General features: G+C 43.8%; 1 pseudogene; it reads left to right on the top strand.

The window, feature by feature from the left end:
* Positions 1-7,325: 7,325 nt before the first annotated feature.
* On the top strand, positions 7,326-7,913 carry LOC138273056 (JNK1/MAPK8-associated membrane protein-like; annotated as a pseudogene).
* Positions 7,914-12,506: the final 4,593 nt, after the last annotated feature.

The raw sequence follows: 12,506 nt of genomic DNA, 5'->3' as shown, positions 1-12,506 counted from the left end.
ACACAGTACTTATACACGTAAAGACAATACTCAGTGTTACCAAAAAATAAAGGTATTATTTGGGTGACACAGTACCAAAAATATTTTAGAGACAATTCTCCTACTGGAGGTAAGTATTATACACAATATATACACTAGACACCAAAATTAGACAAGTAAATAGTCATAGAACAATGAAAACAGTAGGAAATCCAATAGAATGCAATGGGAGAAAATATGTCTAGAGGCAATACAAACCATATACTACAAAAATGGAATGTGAATCACAAATTCTCTCCTAGACAAGTGTAGTGTGTGCAGAATCGCTGGGAGAGTAAGCATGGGGACGAAGTCCAGAAGTCGAAAGAAGTTCTGGGAAGGACAGGAGCCCATGCCAACCCAGAAGAGGGTGCAAAATAAGAGTCCCCGGTTAGTCGAAGACTGCAGAAATGTACCCTAGGAAGATGCCAGTTGGTTTCTACATGATGCAAAAGATGTCCCACGGCGTGAAAATTGTTGCAGACGAGATTTCATGTTGGAAGTTGCCCACAAGCCTTGGCTACGACAAAAGTGAATTTTTTTTCAAAATGACACTGGGTGGACCAGGAGGGACCTGGGGGCCTCAACTCTGTGCGAGGAAGAAGAGGGGACTCTCAGCACTCTAGAGAGCCCTCAGGATGTCAGCCAGCACCCCCAGAAACCGCAGGACCTGGGTTCAAAGGATGTGCAAAATGCAGTTGATGCAGCACAACAAAAGAAGGTCCCACACCATCGGAGATCAACTCAGGAAGTTGAGCATCACAGGAGAGAGTGCTGGGGATCAGGGCCAGGCTGAGCATGAAATTGTTTTGCAAAGAGTGCACAGAGGCCTCAGGAGGTGAAGAAGACACAGTACACAGGGGTACCATCGTTCTCAGGGAAGGCAAAATCTTATCTCCTCCAAATTGCTTCAGCAGGACCTCAGGACAGTTTATGTGGATGATGTCCATCCTCTGTGTCCTTAGGAGCACACTCATTGTTGTGAAAGGAGTCCCAGAGTACGGGTCGTCGTCTTGGAAGGTGCCTGCTTGGAGCAGGGGAGTTACTCTGTCACTCCACGGGAGATTTCTTTGGTTCTTCTGGTGCAGGATGAAGACAGGGAGTCCACAGAGCGTCCAGCCTGTGGAAACTGTAGTAGTTGCTGACTTACAGCTGAGGTTGGTGAAGAAAAGTGTCTCTTGAAGACACTTTCCTGCAGTTACAGCATATCTTGGAGCAGGCTGCGGTTGATCTGAGGTCAGAAGAGTCTGAAGTTGTTGCAGAGGATTCCTGAAGGAAACATGCAAGCAGAATCTGAAGAGAACCCACAGGAGAGACCCTAACTAGCCCTGAGAGGGGGATTGGCTACCTTGTCAGGTTTGGACATATCAGAAGGGGTCTCTGACATCACCTGCAGGCACTGGCCACTCAGAGCCCTCCAGAGTGCCCCCACACCTTGCAAAGCAAGATGGCTGAAGTTTGGGAAACAATGGAAGAGCTCTGTCCCCACACTTGGGGGGGTGATGGACAGGGGAGTGGCCACTTCCCTTTCCTTTGTCCAGTTTCCCACCAGTGCAGGGGCGAAGGGGTCCCTGAACTGCTGTAGACTGGTTTATGCAAGGAGGGCACCATCTGTGCCCTTCAAAGCATTCCCAGAGGCTGGGGGAGGCTACCCCTCCCCAGCCTGTAACACCTATTTCCAAAGGGAGAGATTGTAACACCCTGCTCTCAGAGGAAATGATTTGTTCTGCCTTCCTGGGAGTGGGATGCCTAGTCCCTAGGAGGGCAGAACCCTGTCTGTGAGGTGGCAACAGCTGTAGCTGCAATGCAAGCCTCAGAGAGCTGGTTTGGAAATACTGGGAGTCCATGGTGGAGCCCCCAGAATGCATGAAAGTGGCTCCCCAACACCAGATTTGGAATGGGGGGACAATTCCATGATCTTAGACATGTTACATGGCCATATTTGGAGTTACTATTGTGAGGCTACATATAGGTATTGACCTATATGTAGTGCATGCGTGAAATGGCGCCCCGCACTCACAAAGTCTGGGGAAATGGCCCTGAACTATCTGGGGGCACCTTTGCTAGTGCAAGGGTGCCCTCACACTTAGTAACTTTGCACCTAACCTTCAGCAAGTGAAGGTTAGACATATAGGTGACTTATAAGTTACTTAAGTGCAGTGAAAATTGCTGTGAAATAGTGTGTGCACTGTTTCACGCAGGCTGCAATGGCAGTCCTGGGTAAGGGTTTGTCTGAGCTCCCTATGGGTGGCAAAATAAATGTTTCACCCCATATGGATCTCCTGGAACCCCAATGCCCTTGGTACCTAGGTACCACATACTAGGGGCTTATAAGGGGGGTCCAGTGTGCCAATTGAAATCGGTAAATGTAGTCACTGGCCTACAGTGACAAGTTTAAAAGCAGAGAGAGCAGAAGCACTGAGGTTCTGATTAGCAGAGCCTCAGTGACACAGTTAGGCACTACACAGGCATACACATTAGGCCACAAACTAGGAGCACTGGAGTCCTGGCTAGCAGGATCCCAGTGAGACAGGCAAAACACACTCACATATAGGGTTTTATCTATGAGCACTGGGGTCCTAGCTAGCATGATCCCAGTGACACAGTAAAAACACACTGACACACACACACAAACAGGCCAAAAGAGGGTGTTACCATGCTAGAAGGAGGCTACTTTCCTACAGTGGTACACATGTTGGCATGTCTCACCACAGGCCAATGAACAAGTATATTGCAACAAAAAGAACTTCCATTCTCTCAATGTGCAAGTTGTATATTTTGTGGATCTATACATTTCACAGGTTTGTGCCAATTATCCAGACTCAGCCCATGATTCCCTCATAATGCAGAACAGCACCATACCCCAGCTGATGTCACATCTGCACCCTGAGAGGGCCTGGCTGATAGGTAAGTCACATCTGTCCTGATTGTGTGTGTGCAATGTCAGGTGCTACAATCGTGAAGTGAGAGATTCATTGTTGCACATATGTCCCATTACTTGACAGGAGACTGTGCATATCAGAATCATGATTGGCTGTTGACGCCACTAAGGAATCCATCTAAGCCAGGGGAAGTCCCCTTCAATGAGGCCTATGAAAGAATACTGCAAATAGTGGAGCAGATTTTTGGGCTCAGGAACACCTGGTTTAGATGCCTTTACTGGACAGGTGGGGCCCTCCTGGCCCGGAAAAGTGTGTCTGATCACTGTGGGATCCTGCATGCTCCACAACATCACCCTGTGAAAGAATATCCTGTACTTCCCAGAGGAGGGGTAGCCTGTGGTGCCACTGGGTAAGAATCCTGAAATGCCAAGTGAAGATGACAGTGGTGAAGAGGAAGGGGATGGCTTGTGGGAAGATGTCATCAACAGCTACTTTTCATGAGTGTAAGTATGTCATTACTGTGAATATACAATGAATGTAGTTGTGAGAATGTGTAGAGTTGAGTATTTTAGCAACAACTACGGAGCTACTTTGCAATTTTCAGCCAAAGGCTGCTTGAAGAGTTACCCTTTGACATTCCCCCACCTTGATGTTGCTTTGGTTGTGTCCATATCAATGCTATTTAATTACATTTCCAGTAGCTTGCTATGTTGTGTGTATAATAGGTATGCTTTCAAGCATATACTCCTAGTTTTGTCTTTATACAGGTACCTTCACTATGACAACCGTAGGTGGGCATTTCAGAGTTGTGATATTGGCAGGTATTTGATCCTGTTCTGACATACAAAGTGGACATGGATTGTTCCAAGTAAGGAAGGTCACAGATTTGGGGTATATGAGACCTGTGCCAATTCAGCTTGCACAGTGTTTGGGTGGTAAGTCAGAAGTGCACATTGGACTTGTTTATGGTGCTGTGTTGGGCCAATTACATCATGTAGGCATGAAAGATGTATTCATCGACTGCAAGCAAGTCATTCACCCTTCACATTGGCTATGCCTGTTTGGAGCTTTAGATGTGTTTCATTGTTGCAGGCCACAGTACCAGTGCCACAACCCTGACATGTTTGTGTCATTCCCCCAGACGCATGATCATTTGATTATGATGAGCCTGGAATCAGGGACTGTTGTACTGCCATCTGTCTGCATCTTGGGTTATGTGATGTTGGATTACTTTGGTGTGGTATGTGAGAAGGCTCAAGCTGCTGACATCATGCATTTTAATGTTTGCCTGTTCTACAGGACAATGCCTGACAAATCCCTCCCTTCCGTGGTCTGGAAGGCTGCACCCTGGAATATGTACTTAGATTCAGTATGAGTCATACATTCTTATGTCACAAAGATCCAGTCATATAAACAGTCTATGTGCTGTACACTTGAATAAAATGTTTGGCGTGACCAGAAACTTGTTTGTATGTGTTTGTGTGTAATGATTGGAATCCTGACCAGGATACTAAAAAAATAAAGTGGAGGTGTCAGTCATGGTGAATGAAAACATTGGAGTAGATGCCACACCATTGGGTGTCCAATGTCCAAAGTACACCCACCATTGGAACTGGTTGGTAGTTCAGTATCAGGCAACAGAGAGAATGTGTGGCAAACAAAGGAGTTCCTTTAGGAAGAGGTCATTTGCTGGCAGTTGTGGGTGTCTTGCCATCTGCACCTCCTGGATTCTTCGCTGGATGTCCCTGCTTGCAAGGTGATGGGGGCTCTGCTTCTACAGAGGCAGGGGCGTCTAGAGCTTGTTCTTCTGGCAGGGCTTCCCTTCCAGTGGCTTGCACCGATGAAGAAGGGCTTAATGTTGATGTGCCGAAGGGAGGGGTAGAGTGATGTTGTAGACCCCTGCTCAGTAAGTGTTAATGTCCCTCATCACCTATATTAGGGAGACCATGTTGGTATTGTGAGCCTCCCATTGTTCACGCTTTTCCCTGTGCAGGTCCATCTGTAGCTGTGTTATTTTCTGAAGTTTGGTTACTACCTGGCCCATCATGCCTTGGGGCTCCGGATAGACCCCCAAAACATGGCTGATGGTGACCTGGCTAGGAGCAGCCCAAGTAGCTTCACTCTACTGGCCCACAGCATCCCTCACAGCATCCCTCACATGCATCCTACCCCCATTGGCCTGTGCGCTTGCAATAGTGTTCCCTGTCCCACTGGTTCCTGGACCCTCTTTGACAGAAGTGTTGGGCTGCAACTCAGGATCCAGGACTGTGGGTGAGCACAAGATGTTTGACACTGCACTTGGTACAAAAGATGGGAGGCGAATGGTTGCCTGTGATATTGAGGAAACTGGGTGGCCACAATGAGACTCACTGTTGGTGTCTTACCAGGTTGCCTAGAAGGGCCAGAACCGTCCTCCACATCCAGATATCTAGGAGTATCTTCTTCACTGACGGCTTCATCCAAGGGGGTAGTGGCAGTCTCTTCTGTGTCCTCTGTGTGCCCACTGGATGCTCGACCTGTTGATATGAAAGATACAATGTTACTGGTTGTATTGTGACATCCTCCTCGAACAATGTAGTACTACATTAAACATAGACCTTGTACAAAGTTATTTTGCAGTTAATCTTATTGTGGCAAGTAACCATGATATTGATTGTATTGACATGACATTTGTGAAGCATGTCAATTCCATCTAAGTCAAGCAGCTGCTAAAATGTCAGATCATTAGCCCTTGGTAGGAGGGCCTGAGAATGCCACCTTACCACAGTGTTGGAAAAACAGTGGGTTGGCAAGATATGTCTTTGGCCATTTTTAGGTCTAGTTGATTGTTACACAGGCAGACCCAGGACTATGTTTTATATGTGACTGGAGTCATGTGCCTGGTGCATTGTGGATGTGTCTGCTGCCAAAACCATTCTGGTAGGGCATCTTGAGGCCTTTGGGATAATTGCTTTACACACTGGGTAAGCTGTCCTTCCTGTCATCAATAGTTTTAGGGTTAGTTGGTCAAGATGGAGCTAGGTGGCCAGACACATTTCTGAGTTGAGCATGACCTGTATATTGGTCCCTCCAAAGTGAGTTAACTTCAATTGAGAGTTAGCAGGCAAGGGTATTTGGACCAGTGACCACTGTCCTTGTGTTTGGAGTTACTACAAAAGTGCCTCCTGGGAGTTGCAGTCATACCACTCTCCATACTACACACACTTGACAAATGTTATCCTCCCAGGTGAGTAAACTTCAATTGAGTGATCATAAATAGATAGATTTGGGCAAGTGAACAGTGATTTTGTGGTTGGAGTCAGAGACACAGGGCCTATTGAGTTTAGCATTCCGGTCACTCCCTCTACTTTTCACCACCATACAAATGTTATCCTCCCAGATGAGTAAGCTTCATTTGAGAGTTAAGACACAGGGGTATTTGGGCATGAGAACACCTCTACTTCATACACTTGATAAATGCCACCACCCAGGTGAGTACACTTCATGTGTAAATTACCAAACAGAGGTCTTTGAAGAAGAAGACACTGAACTGGTAGTTTGGGTGACAGTAGGAGAGCCTCCTGGGAGTTGCAGTCATGTAAAATCCTGTACTTCACACTCTATACAAATATCATCATCCCAAGTGAGCACACTTCAATAGAGAGTTAAGACACAGGGGTCTTTGGAGGAGAGAACACTGGACTGGTGTTTGGATTTAGAGAAACAGTGCCTCCTAGGAATTGCAGTCAGGTCACTCTCACTACTCCCCAATACTTGACAAATAGAATCACCCAAGTGAGTAAACTTCTTTTGGGAATGAGTTGCCAAACAGGGGTATTTTGGAGAACGGAACACAGTGCTAGTGTTTGGAGTTACAGGACTAGTGCATGCTGGGAGTTGGATATATGCCAATCCCTGTCCTGCACACACTATACCAAGGTCATCTCCCCAAGTGAGTACACTTAAAATGTGAGTTGCCCGTTAGAGTTCTTTGGAAAGGTGAACACCGGGGTGGGGAGTTGAGTAACAGTAAATGAGGCAAAAAGGGCACTATGAGCCTCCATGACAGCATTTTGGTGACATTGTCAGTGTTGTGAATTACCAGACTCCACTCCCCTGGGTGTTCATGTCAAGCCCTCAGGACGCAGGATAGACAAGACCTTCTCCTCCCAGGGAAAGAGATGTAATGAGGCAGTGGAAGGGCCGACACCAGTTTTCTTGGACTGCAGAAGTTGCATGGAGATCAGGGAACGGACCTTGCCCCTGAGGTTGTTTCACCTCTTTCTGATGTCCTTCCTTGTGCTCAGGGTGGTGCCTACAACATTTTCTCTGTCGAGAATCTTGTCCCACATTTCCATTTTCCTACTGAGAGGAGTTTTTGGCTTCAGTTAATAGGATCTTCTATCTAAAGTTTAGAGCTCTGTGCTGCTGGGAGGTGCGCTGACCATGGCTGTCAATAATTATCCAACATGCTTTGGACTTTACTGTGGAAAGACAGTGATTTACATGAATGACACAACAGAAATCTAAGGGAAAAGGACTACTGATCGACAGAAAATTTGTCGACCCTGCACAGAATCTCCAGAGCTTTATGACTGGCTATTTCTTGGTTCTATGGCCATGCTTCAGTTGGTTTTACATAGGTTTTTTATTGAATAGTACTCTGGAGAAAGAGTTCCAATACATTGTTCCAGCATGCTACTGCTTTATTTGAATGTAGTGTTGCTTCCATAGTTACTTTGGTTGTCAATGATCCAGTGGGGAGTCCTTATATTCAATCCTGCAGAGTAAAGATGTTGTCTGATTGATATACAATGCTCTGCAATCCAAGTCCTGATTACATCATCACTGTGCACTGCGCCCATAAAGCTGTCTCTCCTTTGTACACAATTGTATTTCGTGTTGATGATGATGCTTTGGCCTCTTCTCGCCTTTAGCTTAGGAAAATCTGACTGATTTAAAAACATCTACCCAGCACTTTACTTCTTACCGAAGCTAACACTGCTCCAGGCAGTCGGAGGTGAACTTCTATAGTATGCCTTCCCTTAAATTGTATTGGTGTCATACCTGGTTACTTGTTTGCTTCTGAAATAAAGTCTTTCAACGATCTGTTTGTAAGAAAGAAAAGGCTTATTGTCCACTTCAGTCATTAGTTGCTACATGCTCATGGAATTCTTTCCATCTCTAGAGTGAAAAAACTAGAGCCGGAGTTGCCTCTTTTAGCACCTGTAAACCCTCCTGCATTATTTTATTTACTTACTGCAAAGTTTACTGAGCCTGCAAGGATACTTTCTGAGGGAGCAAATGGCCATTAAAGGTATAGGTTGTCAACATGGACAAGATTGCATGTTAGGAAAGAGGACTCATGATTTCTAGTACCATCACAGGAAACAGAATAAACTTTTTGTTTAAAATGTGAAAGTTGTGTTTTCCAGTTAATTCTGTCTTATTTTTGCCCGTCCCTCCAGGTGTCCTTTTGTGATATTGTGACATTTTTTCATGAAATAACTGTACCATAAATCCAACTGAGGAAAAAAAACTTGCATACATCTAGAACTACCCGTGGTCTGTTGAACAGCTATTGTATAATGTAAATGTAAATGTATTTAAAGGTGTTTGGTTTTGATCAGGTTAATCACAATTTGAATTGTTGTTAATTATTTATGCTTCCATGAAACACCATTGCTTCAGAATGAATGTTGCTGCTTATATCAAATATTATTTACTGAGAGAAGTATTGTGGACTTGTGCTCCGCACAATTCTGGCACTCCTCATGATTTCATCCCCCATGACTCTTAACTCGTATGTGAGAAACGGGGATTTGTAAACCTGCTGTGGTGGAAAAAATGGGTGACAGTGACTTACTAAAGAAGGGAAATACGAAAGGGTATGATTCGACAAAAGTGTGTGCAGGGTGTTGTATGGGATGGTTAAAAAAAAAGTGGTGCCTAATGCCTGTACTGTGTGGTAAATAATTTGCTCTGGCTTGTGTGTATTGCAGTGTAAATGCAAAGGACTGGGTTGGTGTAAAGGGGTGTGTTTTATAGTGTCCTTCGCAGGTGTGTCGAGTGTGGATATGTGTCAGCTGTGCTGTTTTCAAATGTATCCAATGTGCTGTTCTGTATTACTTTTGTCAGTGGGGACCGCCGTGGTTCAGACCACCATTGGCTGACCACCATGGGGGTACACTGTGGTGACTGTGTGCTTGTAATATGGTCAGTAATTGGTCGCGGTGCTGTGGGCACTGGAAGTCAGACCGCCTATTTCCAGGCCTCTGTGCCGCCGGTGGCCTGCTTTTTTTGGTTGGTGGTTGGCAAACCTCACAGTATGACTGGTAATGGGGCGGTCTGAAAGCAATTTCAGGACTGCCAAAGAGGCGGTCTGCCGGTCTGACCGCCAAACTCATAATGAAGCCCTAAATGTGTTATAAAAAATTATTGAGCTGCAAAATATAACTATTAAAAATACTGTACATGAAATTTATTGCTGCAAAATTTATTTGGTCAATACATTTAACACAACATTGAAAGAGCCAACCTGGCCAGAATTATGATTTTATGAGACAACTAATGGCATGTTATAAACTCCAATGGTCCTGCTCTTATCTTCCTAACTCCAAAGTCCCACCCTTAGTCTAGACTGGGACCTACAATGCACCTTCCACCCATAATTCATTAATTGCATAATAAATACATTATTCCTGAGCAATGGAGCAATTAAGTATTGGGTGAGTAAGCTCTGATAAAACATCAGGGCTTGGCCAAGGTTTAGGTTTGCTTCTGGGCAGATTGGCCCATCATGTAGTAGGGTTAGTTGTATGGTTATTGGAAGGTAGAAGATGGATCAATAATCAAAGCCTTGGAAAAAATGACACTTAGGTAATAACTGAGGAACAATTGTTGCAAACACTAAGGTGGGCTGTAAATTGCAGGCTAGATGGAACAGAATGGGGAGGTGATTAATATTAGTGTCACTAGACAACGCACCATTTATTCTACCAATTAATTTTAATGGTAGAGAGGCTGAGGCAGAAACATAGTATGCTGGTGTTCAGGCTGAAAAGGAGGGAAACAGAGAGGAAAGGATCCTAAAAACAATAAGGAAAGGAGAGGAATTGAATGGAAAGGACATATGCCGTGCTAGTGCTTTATGATAGCATGGAATCCTGTACAATGGGAAGGGGGCGCAGGTCCACAGAGTCAGAATTGTGAGAGCTAGACCTGGAGTGAGCTCTGTACAACATCTTGTTGGTATCCATGACCATCTATATTCTTGTACTGTTGGCTGCCTTCTCAATAAAGCCTCCAATCAAACTACATGATGTGAGGTTGTATTGTGTTCATTTTACCAAAAATCTTTCATCATCACAATATTTGTAAAAGACGGGTGGGGATAGGATTGCTGCCAAAGTACCAAAAAAGGGGGAACCAAAGCTGTACATAAGTGGAAGTCAGCCTCGGAAACAGACGGAAAATAAAAGGAAACAAAAAGAGGTATGCAGGGTTAACATGGACACTAAAATAGCTTAGGGGAAGTTGGAAAAAATGGGAAATACTGAAGGTCATAATGCATGCTAATTGTTAATAGTAAGACGTAATGAACATGACGTACCAGCATCAGCAACAATGGTTGGCATATAGGTTATGGTGCCCCCATCACCATTGCCCACAATGATCATTTTGCTTGTTTTGATTCTCTTCGGTTATCCTGAAATGAACAAAGATAAAGAGGACACTGATTATTAATAAGTTAGCAGTACTATTTAGGGCATTTTTCAAGTAAACACATATACTGCCTGACTGACCAATCATTTACTTACCTTCATCTCTACTCTAAAATAAAATAGTTTTTTGTCTTACAAATTGCTCCTCCACTCACATTCTTGCTATTTTGTCACGGTGAAAGCTACAGGCAAAACCACTCTTTGTGTAGTGCATCTCACAGAGATGGAGTCTTTACTAGCAGGTGAGTCAGAGAAGTCATAGAGTAACACCAATGCCCTAGATATCAGACTACTCTCCAGAGACCCTGTACATCAACAAAATCATATCTGTATCACAGTGGAACAGAATCTGTGCAGTATACTTCTCCCACGTTCACACTACTCCCCTCCCAATCCTTCACTCCTACACACTCTATTTCAGATGACAACATGCCCCACTACTCTCCGGACAACATGCACTCCCACAGTGTACACCAAAACCCTAACATTACATGCCCACTTCCTTGAAACAAAGACAGTGAACGCAGTCACTCTGGTGCAAAAACTGTTTATATTTATGTGAGTGATACCAAAGTCTTACAGTTCTGAAATTAGCCTTTTTCATTGCTAAAATGGTGCCACTCAAATAATCAGAGGGGCTGTGTATGTCCACAGTCTTTGTTGCAAGAAGTGGACAAATAAATAAATAAATCCAGTGCAAACACACAAATTTACTGAAAAAACAAATGTTAAAAGGACCTTATCGATAGGCAATAATGCAGACTGATAATGCAACTTTTATGCACCCTCCTAATATTGCATTTAAAAAAAGCAACCATGCCGACCCCCAGCCTCTTATTCACCCTGATGGAGTTTAAAATAAGAGGGCACCTCCCTACATATTTTTCCTAATTATTGTGGTCTTAAGGTACTCCTGCAGGGCTTGAAATGTTTTTAAAATTTTAGCCCCTGGGTAATCCTGTTGGGACATCCCAGGGGCTAGGGTGTTAGGGTATCTCCACCTTGCCATCTTTATATCTTTTTTCAAAAAACATTTTCAGGACACGGGGCCAAGTCCCAGGGTCCTGTGACGATTGTGGTGACATTTCTATTCATGTTACAGCCAGCTAACTAGAGTGCCTGTTCCAAAAAAGCCTCTTCAGTCAATCAGAAGGCTTGTTTTTGTTTTAAGTTTCAGCCCTCTCAATATATGTACATACATTTAGAACCTCCAGATCTACAGAACGGAATTACAGACCTAGCTTTCTATTTGAAACTGTTTCAAACTGAATCTTTGAGCTCAAACAACGTGATCTGATTGGCTGGCCACAACCTGAAGAAAAAGTAGCAGTCCAAGTGTCAAAGAAAATAAAGAAAGATGTATAAGGGGGTAGGGGCACCCTCTGGCTCTGTGGGTCTGTGGTCAGAGGATCGTCAATTTGGGTCAAGTTATTTGTTTTTTAGTCCGCCAAACTGCAGGTCACTGAGCGTCGCTGCTGTGTAAACTCTTAGAGAAACTGCTATTAATGGCATTAGAAAAAAAAGCAGTGCAGTTGGCTGCCCATCGGGGGTTGACTGTGTGCAGCATGTTTTTAATAAAGTAAGCTATGATAATCATCCATTACTATACAATACAAAAACAAAAGAGATTCACTAAAAAAGGCTGAAGTAACATAATAGCTAGGTATGGTAACAATATCTTACTTTAAAATAAAACAATCTTACAAATTCACTGAAAAAACAAAGGTTAAAGTAATGTTATAATTGAGTGAAAATGTCAGTTAAAACAAAACATTTTAAACTATAAAAACACTGAAATTCACCAGTTAACATTAACTTCAGAAAGTATAACTCATGCCCTTTCCATACACTGCTTATAACCCCACATACTATATCACTCAAGACATATTGTAAGACATCATTG

Source organism: Pleurodeles waltl, chromosome 2_2 (assembly GCF_031143425.1).
Source record: "Pleurodeles waltl isolate 20211129_DDA chromosome 2_2, aPleWal1.hap1.20221129, whole genome shotgun sequence".
In the NCBI taxonomy this organism is placed as follows: Eukaryota; Metazoa; Chordata; class Amphibia; order Caudata; family Salamandridae; genus Pleurodeles; species Pleurodeles waltl.
This window is presented reverse-complemented; position numbering and strand designations above follow the sequence as displayed.